The 9,173-nt window shown below is 35.2% G+C and overlaps 1 protein-coding gene across 1 annotated transcript in view; it reads right to left on the reverse strand.

Annotated features, from left to right (window-relative positions):
- LOC135519055 (interleukin-1 receptor accessory protein-like 1-A) overlaps positions 1-8,840 on the reverse strand; it is a 332,630-nt gene extending 323,790 nt beyond the window's left edge. Inside the window, exon 1 of the mRNA XM_064944099.1 lies at positions 8,217-8,840. The gene's annotated coding sequence lies outside the window, so the exon portion shown is untranslated. The remainder of the gene's footprint in view (positions 1-8,216) is intronic.
- Positions 8,841-9,173: the final 333 nt, after the last annotated feature.

Here is a 9,173-nt window from a genome sequence, read left to right on the forward strand (position 1 = left end):
ATATGGGAGGTAAAGGTAAAAACAGGCCATGGTGGCAAAGTAAATACAATATAGCAAGTAAAACACTGGAATGGTAGATTTGCAGTGGAAGAATGTGCAATGTAGAGATAGAAATAATGTGGTGCAAAGGAGCAAAATAAATAAATAAATGCAGTAGGGGGAGAGGTAGTTGTTTGTGCTAAATTATAGATGGGATGTGTACAGATGTAGTAATCTGTGAGCTGCTCTGACAGCTGGTGCTTAAAGCTAGTGAGGGAGATAAGTGTTTCCAGTTTCAGAGATTTGTGTACTTCGTTCCAGTCATTGGCAGCAGAGAACTGGAAGGAGAGGCGGCCAAAGGAAGAATTGGTTTTATAATAGTAATAGTAGTAGTATTGATAGTAGTAGTGATAGTAATAGTTATAGTAATAGTACTAGTATTGATAGTAGTAGTGATAGTAATAGTTATAGTAATAGTTATAATAATAGTAATAGAGTGGTATTGATAGTAGTAGTGATAGTAATAATTATAGAAATAGTTATAGTAATAGTAATAGTATTGATAGTAGTAGTGATAGTAATAATTATAGTAATAGTTATAGTAATAGTATTGATAGTATTAGTGATAGTAATAGTAATAGTATTGATAGTAGTAGTGATAGTAATAGTTATAGTAATAGTAGTAGAGTAGTATTGATAGTAGTAGTGATAGTAATAATTATAGAAATAGTTATAGTAATAGTATTGATAGTAGTAGTGATAGTAATAATTATAGTAATAGTTATAGTAATAGTATTGATAGTATTAGTGATAGTAATAGTATTGATAGTAGTAGTGATAGTAATAGTTATAGTAATAGTAGTAGTATTGATAGTAGTAGTGATAGTAATAGTTATAGTAGTAGTATTGATAGTATTAGTGATAGTAATAGTAATAGTATTGATAGTAGTAGTGATAGTAATAGTTATAGTAATAGTAATAGTATTGATAGTAGTAGTGATAGTAATAGTTATAGTAATAGTAATAGTAGTAGTATTGACAGTAGTAGTGATAGTAATAGTTATAGTAATAGTAATAGTAGTAGTATTGATAGAAGTAGTGATAGTAATAGTTATAGTAATAGAAATAGAGTAGTATTGATAGTAGTAGTGATAGTAATAATTATAGAAATAGTTATAGTAATAGTAATAGTATTGCTAGTAGTAGTGATAGTAATAATTATAGTAATAGTTATAGTAATAGTATTGATAGTATTAGTGATAGTAATAGTAATAGTATTGATAGTAGTAGTGAGAGTAATAGTTATAGTAATAGTAGTAGTATTGATAGTAGTAGTGATAGTAATAATTATAGTAATAGTAATAGTAATAGTATTGATAGTAGTAGTGATAGTAATAATTATAGTAATAGTAATAGTAGTAGTATTGATAGTAGTGGTGATAGTAATAGTTATAGTAATAGTAATAGTAGTAGTATTGATAGTAGTAGTGATAGTAATAGTAATAGTAATAGTAGTAGTAGTATTGATAGTAGTGGTGATAGTAATAGTTATAGTAATAGTAGTAGTATTGATAGTAGTAGTGATAGTAATAATTATAGTAATATTTATAGTAATAGTAATAATAGTAGTAGTGATAGTAATAGTTATAGTAATAGTACTAGTAGTATTGATAGTAGTAGTGATAGTAATAGTAACAGTTATAGTAATAGTTATAGTAATAGTAATAATAGTAGTAGTGATAGTAATAGTTATAGTAATAGTAGTAGTAGTATTGATAGTAGTGGTGATAGTAATAGTTATAGTAATAGTAATAGTAGTAGTATTGATTGTAGTGGTGATAGTAATAGTTATAGTAATAGTAGTAGTATTGATAGTAGTAGTGATAGTAATAGTTATAGTAATAGTAATAGTAGTAGTATTGATAGTAGTAGTGATAGTAATAGTTATAGTAATAGTAATAGTAGTAGTAGTATTGATAGTAGTGGTGATAGTAATAGTTATAGTAATAGTATTGATAGTAGTAGTGATAGTAATAGTTATAGTAATAGTAGTAGAGTAGTATTGATAGTAGTAGTGATAGTAATAATTATAGAAATAGTTATAGTAATAGTATTGATAGTAGTAGTGATAGTAATAATTATAGTAATAGTTATAGTAATAGTATTGATAGTATTAGTGATAGTAATAGTAATAGTATTGATAGTAGTAGTGATAGTAATAGTTATAGTAATAGTAGTAGTATTGATAGTAGTAGTGATAGTAATAGTTATAGTAATAGTTATAGTAGTAGTATTGATAGTATTAGTGATAGTAATAGTATTGATAGTAGTAGTGATAGTAATAGTTATAGTAATAGTATTGATAGTAGTAGTGATAGTAATAGTTATAGTAATAGTAATAGTAGAAGTATTGACAGTAGTAGTGATAGTAATAGTTATAGTAATAGTAATAGTAGTAGTATTGATAGAAGTAGTGATAGTAATAGTTATAGTAATAGAAATAGAGTAGTATTGATAGTAGTAGTGATAGTAATAATTATAGAAATAGTTATAGTAATAGTAATAGTATTGCTAGTAGTAGTGATAGTAATAATTATAGTAATAGTTATAGTAATAGTATTGATAGTATTAGTGATAGTAATAGTAATAGTATTGATAGTAGTAGTGATAGTAATAGTTATAGTAATAGTAGTAGTATTGATAGTAGTAGTGATAGTAATAATTATAGTAATAGTTATAGTAATAGTATTGATAGTAGTAGTGATAGTAATAATTATAGTAATAGTAATAGTAGTAGTATTGATAGTAGTGGTGATAGTAATAGTTATAGTAATAGTAATAGTAGTAGTATTGATAGTAGTAGTGATAGTAATAGTAATAGTAATAGTAGTAGTAGTATTGATAGTAGTGGTGATAGTAATAGTTATAGTAATAGTAGTAGTATTGATAGTAGTAGTGATAGTAATAATTATAGTAATATTTATAGTAATAGTAATAGTATTGATAGTAGTAGTGATAGTAATAGTTATAGTAATAGTAGTAGTATTGATAGTAGTAGTGATAGTAATAGTTATAGTAATAGTTATAGTAGTAGTATTGATAGTATTAGTGATAGTAATAGTTATAGTAATAGTAGTAGTAGTATTGATAGTAGTGGTGATAGTAATAGTTATAGTAATAGTAATAGTAGTAGTATTGATCGTAGTGGTGATAGTAATAGTTATAGTAATAGTAGTAGTATTGATAGTAGTAGTGATAGTAATAGTTATAGTAATAGTAATAGTAGTAGTATTGATAGTAGTAGTGATAGTAATAGTTATAGTAATAGTAATAGTAGTAGTAGTATTGATAGTAGTGGTGATAGTAATAGTTATAGTAATAGTAGTAGTATTGATAGTAGTAGTGATAGTAATAATTATAGTAATAGTTATAGTAATAGTAATAGTAGTGGTAGTAGTAGTGATAGTAATAGTTATAGTAATAGTAGTAGTATTGATAGTAGTAGTGATAGTAATAGTTATAGTAATAGTTATAGTAGTAGTATTGATAGTATTAGTGATAGTAATAGTTATAGTAATAGTAATAGTAGTAGTAGTATTGATAGTAATAGTTATAGTAATAGTAGTAGTATTGATCGTAGTGGTGATAGTAATAGTTATAGTAATAGTAGTAGTATTGATAGTAGTGGTGATAGTAATAGTTATAGTAATAGTAGTAGTATTGATAGTAGTAGTGATAGTAATACTTATAGTAATAGTTATAGTAGTAGTATTGATAGTAGTAGTGATAGTAATAATTATAGGAATAGTTATAGTAATAGTAATAGTATTGATAGTAGTAGTGATAGTAATAGTTATAGTAATAGTAGTAGTATTGATAGTAGTAGTGATAGTAATAGTTATAGTAATAGTTATAGTAGTAGTATTGATAGTATTAGTGATAGTAATAGTTATAGTAATAGTTATAGTAATAGTAATAGGAGTAGTAGTATTGATAGTAGTGGTGATAGTAATAGTTATAGTAATAGTAGTAGTATTGATAGTAGTGGTGATAGTAATAGTTATATTTTTTATTTATTTAACCTTTATTTAACAAGGTAGGCAAGTTGAGAACAAGTTCTCATTTACAATTGTGACCTGGCCAAGATAAAGCAAAGCAGTTTGACACATACAACAACAGAGTTACAGTAGAAAAATAAGTCTATATACAATGTGAGCAAATGAGGTGCAATAGCAATCTCTCTCTTTCCGTTCTTTCTATTTCCATGTTTGTCCTAGTTGACATATCAGAGCTAAGGAGGACCAGACTTTCAAAGATTGGGGTGATAATCTGCACGCCACAGAGACTTATTCGAGACTTGTTTGCATCTCTCATTCTCTCAGAAATCCTGCCATGGGGGTCAGGTCAGCAGATGCTCGGCTAGCACCATCCTGGAGCCTGTGTTGGCTTGCAGTAGTGTGCCTGTCTGGCTACAGTCTAGCCCTGCCTGCTCTTCTCTATCCAGCATTTTTCTCTCTCTTGATCTCTCTCTGGTTTCTCTCTAAATGACAGGCAGGCAAGCAGTTCTTGTTATAGTTTTATGTAAACGTTTCTCCCTGTCCATCTGTTGTTTTTCTATTTCATATTGGTCTGTTTTGAGTGGGGTTTTTTGTCCAGTACTTTGAAGAATGACCTATTCTGATGAATTGGTTTGTGTATGGTGAAGTACACTATTGTCCAGTATTTTATGTTCTTATCACTGTATCGCTCTCTCTCTTTCGTACTATCTGGAATTCTAATGTTGCTATTTTCAAATATTGTTCTTTATGGTTAAAGTGCAATTGATGTTATGAATTTGAAAAAATATATATGTATATATATATATATATATTAATAGTATTAGTATTGATATTTATGTAATAGTATATGTAATAGTACACATATTGTTTTTCCTCCAATATTACATTTCAGGGAGCTGTCTTCTAAAGACAACCTGCAATGCTGCTTAGTACTGTAAAATATGTGTATATTACTGTAGGCATTACCCTGTAAATGTACAGCATTATACTGGCACCACAGTTGCCAGTTTAATACTGTAAGTTAGTAATACTGTAAAACATATTACAGCGTCCCTGCTGTAAATTTACAGCAGGGACGCTGTAATATGTTTTAAAGCATATCTGCTGTGAAGAAAAAGGACGCTATTAAGCTGGCAACTGTGGTGCCAGAAAAATGCTGTAAATTTACAAGGGAAAGTTTTACAGTGCATTATCATCCACCTGATGATAAGATGCATGAAAAATACATGTTTTGCTAACATATGACAGGGTCCCTGGTTGCAGGTTTGCCTGGGAGGGGTCCCTGTGAAATAAAATGTTAAATACACCTGCTATAAACAGATCTCATTATGCCTCCTGTAGGACAAGCCACATAAAGTGACACGTTTGTCGTGTACAATAACTCCGCAATTGGATTGGCGGAGTCAGTGTCTTTCCATTGATTCGTTGTTGTGTGAACGGTTGTGACCTGCTGTATCACTACGCTGGTCTGAGCGTAAGCCAACGAGAAGGAGCTATCCATTTCAGCACCAAGCTGTGACGCAGGCCACGCAAAACGTGCAGGGCATTTGCGCTAAAGATTTCGAGTAAGCTATACTACTGCATTATAGACATCCATATTCCCATGTAATTTATAAATATGTCCTTAAACTCCACAATATATATTCCAGTTTAAAATGTGAAAGAAGATGGCAACATTGGCGCACGGGCGAGAGAGTGAATGAGTGAGTGAGTGAGTGAGTGAGTGAGTGAGTGAGTGAGTGAGTGAGTGAGTGAGTGAGTGAGTGAGTGAGTGTGTGAGAGTGAGTGAGAGAGAGAGAGAGAGAGAGAGAGAGAGAGAGAGAGAGAGAGAGAGAGAGAGAGAGAGAGAGAGAGAGAGAGAGAGAGAGAGAGAGAGAGAGAGAGAGAGAGATTGAATGTGAGACATGGCCCAGCTCCAACTAGCCTCTGGCACATTAAGACGAGCACGGCTGGGTAGGCCGGTCAGCTACTCACTAAAAGCACTGTCTGGTCTGGTTAACGTTCTCTGACTTTCTCGGAATGGGATTTCTCACATGACTGGTAATCTGGGCACATCCTAAACATTATTGGAAAAGTAGGACGTAGTCTGGGATATACTCGATTACATTTCGAGATATGTATTGTTTGTTTTGATTATGCAATGTGTATAGCCCACACTGCATGGTATACATTTACATTTTATATACATTTTATTCACTGCGCTCCTCTACAAATGTTGCTCTCATGACACGAACCAACAGCAATAACACCATAACAAACATGAATACAGTGATAACGCCTGGGGTTTGTCTGAGGACCGTTGGGCTTGGCGAGGCTCGATAGCCTATTGGGTATTCAGTCGCGAGGCTCGCCATTCATTCTAATCGAGACGCACTTCCCGAAATAGGATCATCATCAATCAACCACCCTTATCCCTGCGTCATATGTCTCCCGTTTGCACCCCCCTCCCCCCCAAACCCCCGGGGGTTGCACAGTTTTTTCCCTAGGGGCACACCGCGACTCGCTGTGTGAAGGAGGTTGGTAAACGACCGGGCAGAATGTACACAGCTCTCACAACATATACTGTACACAACCACCTTATAGGCTATTATACAGCAGCAGAACGCTGACAGGCAGGCAGACAGGAAGGCACCCAATTATTTTGGAAAATTGTCGACCACAGAATCACACCACAAAAACTATACTCTCAATCGGGAACTCAGTAAAGTATCAAATTCGAATACGGTCTATGTGATAGCCTTTTCACCCGATAAGCTGCATATTGCCATCAAAATATAAAGAGCAAGTAGCCTAGCCCATGCGTTTTTATTGCCAGTAAACCGTGATACAGCTGTGCAGTATCTCTCTCTGTCTCTCTGACTGGCGCAACCCACACACACGTTTGCACGCACCACACATACATAAAATGCAAGCGCACAAGGACACAAGCTCAGAGAGAGAGAGTGAGAGAGAGAGAGAGAGAGAGAGAGAGAGATAGAGAGAGAGAGAGAGAGAGAGAGAGAGAGAGAGAGAGAGAGAGAGAGAGAGAGAGAGAGAGAGAGAGAGAGAGAGAGAGAGAGAGAGAGAATAGAAAGAAATATATATATATATATATATATATATATATATATATATATATATATATATATATATATATATATATATATATATATATAGAGAGAGAGAGAGAGAGAGAGAGAGAGAGAGAGAGAGAGAGAGGGAGAGAGACTAAATCCTTTATATATTCACTTTATATATTATCTACCTCACTTGCTTTGGCAGTGTTAACACGTGTTTCCCATGCCAATAAAGCCCTTGAATTGAATTGAATTGATAGAGAGAGAGAGAGAGAGAGAGAGAGAGAGAGAGAGAGAGAGAGAGAGAGAGAGAGAGAGAGAGAGAGAGAGAGAGAGAGAGAGAGAGAGAGAGAGAGGGAGAGAGGGTGGGGGGAGAGAGAGACTAAATCCCATTGAGAAAAAAAGTTAATATCGCTCTGGTGAAAGAAAAAAAAAGCTTGTACCTGCCTGAAACGTGCCCCGTTAGTATACAGTACCCAAAGCCTACAGGGAACAAGCTTCCGCTTCGTTTACACCTTTATCTAAATCCTCTCACTGAGCTTCCCTAAACCGGCGGGCCAATATATGAGACTGCACTGCAGTGTTTCCTCTATAGGCTCCTCTACCATCACCACACTTGAGCTCTTCTATAAGCCATAGCAACCTGCATCCACCACATTAATGATGGTAGGCATTGTATAAGGGTTTTTCTAAGAAAACAACAAACGGGAAGTCTCGTTAGCAACCAGAGAAAGCAGTAGCCTGGACGTCTGTATGTTTGTTCTGAACCACCCAGTTCTCCCCATTTCCCCCCGTGTATGCTGCTAATTACAGTCTGTGCAGCAACAGCGGCAGGGGCTCAACTTCACACAACCATTCCCCGGTCCGTCACAGTCAAGACAGTCACAGACTGGCCATGCGCGTCCCTCTTGGATACATACTGTGATTTGCTGAAATGCTTTCAGAATAACTGCTGCAACTTCCTATTTAATTATACCGTCCATCGGAAGCCCGATCCATCAATGCATTGCCGCAATCAAATGAAGTAACAACTTAATAAAGGGCCAATCAACTTTATCAAACGTTTGGAGCGGAAGGCTACCTGCAACAAGACAGAGCAGAGAGCTAGGGGAAATTGGCTTACCTTCAAATGGCTTTCCAAAATGGTCCGATCGCGTTTGTCAGTCAGTGGGGAAAGCTTTGGACATCACAGCGACGGACCAACCAGAGAGAAAACGTTTCCATGGAGTATCAGGGTGCACTGAAGAAAAGTATTTCAAGCAGCTCACCCTTTCAGGCGATAGCCGCGGTCTAAACAGCGGTTTAATCCAAAGAGAAAGATGTGAATCTTGTTCTCTTCTCAAATTAATGAAGTGCCATGCTTTCCCACAAAAACATACGTCAATTGTCTCGCGCGAGACTAAGATGTAGAAAATAGGGAAGTGTGAAAAAAAGCTAAAATGATTATGGCCAGATACAAAATAAAAGGCAAAAAATGACATATAAAACGAAGAAGGGGTGGGGGGCGGGAAATGGAAGCGTGTAGCCCATTGAACTCCCACCTAAACTCGACTACTTGCTTTGCGCCAAAAGAGGTTTGGTCAGGAATTCTCCCAAGGGTGCCCGACCATCCCAAACGCACTGGCGCGCACTCCACTATGCTGCGCCACGAGGCTGCATGTATAGATATAATCGCAAGTATCCTATATTGACAGATCCGATGGGGGTTTCCTCCACAGCCCGGCTATGTGGATGCGATGCTCACAGTCTGCCTAGCTGAGATGGAACTCTTCCCGGTCCTAGTGCCTTCCCATATGGTGCGCTACCGCGTTCAACAAGCGCCTCGGCGATACCTGCATTCTGTCGCGGTTTTGAGCGGGTAGCCAAACTGATTTTAAGAGGATAAAACAATCCGTGGTCTTGTAAAGCTCAAAGCTAATTTGTTACAATTAAACTCGACAACGGAAGGGGGGCAGGTGGTGAGCTTGCCACCTGCGAAGAGAGAGAGTGTGTGTGTGTGTGTGTGTGTGTGTGTGTGTGTGTGTGTGTGTGTGTGTGTGTGTGTGTGTGTGTGTGTGTGAAATAGAGAGAGAGCGAGAGA

The sequence above is a fragment of the Oncorhynchus masou genome, chromosome 29 (assembly GCF_036934945.1).
Source record: "Oncorhynchus masou masou isolate Uvic2021 chromosome 29, UVic_Omas_1.1, whole genome shotgun sequence".
In the NCBI taxonomy this organism is placed as follows: Eukaryota; Metazoa; Chordata; class Actinopteri; order Salmoniformes; family Salmonidae; genus Oncorhynchus; species Oncorhynchus masou.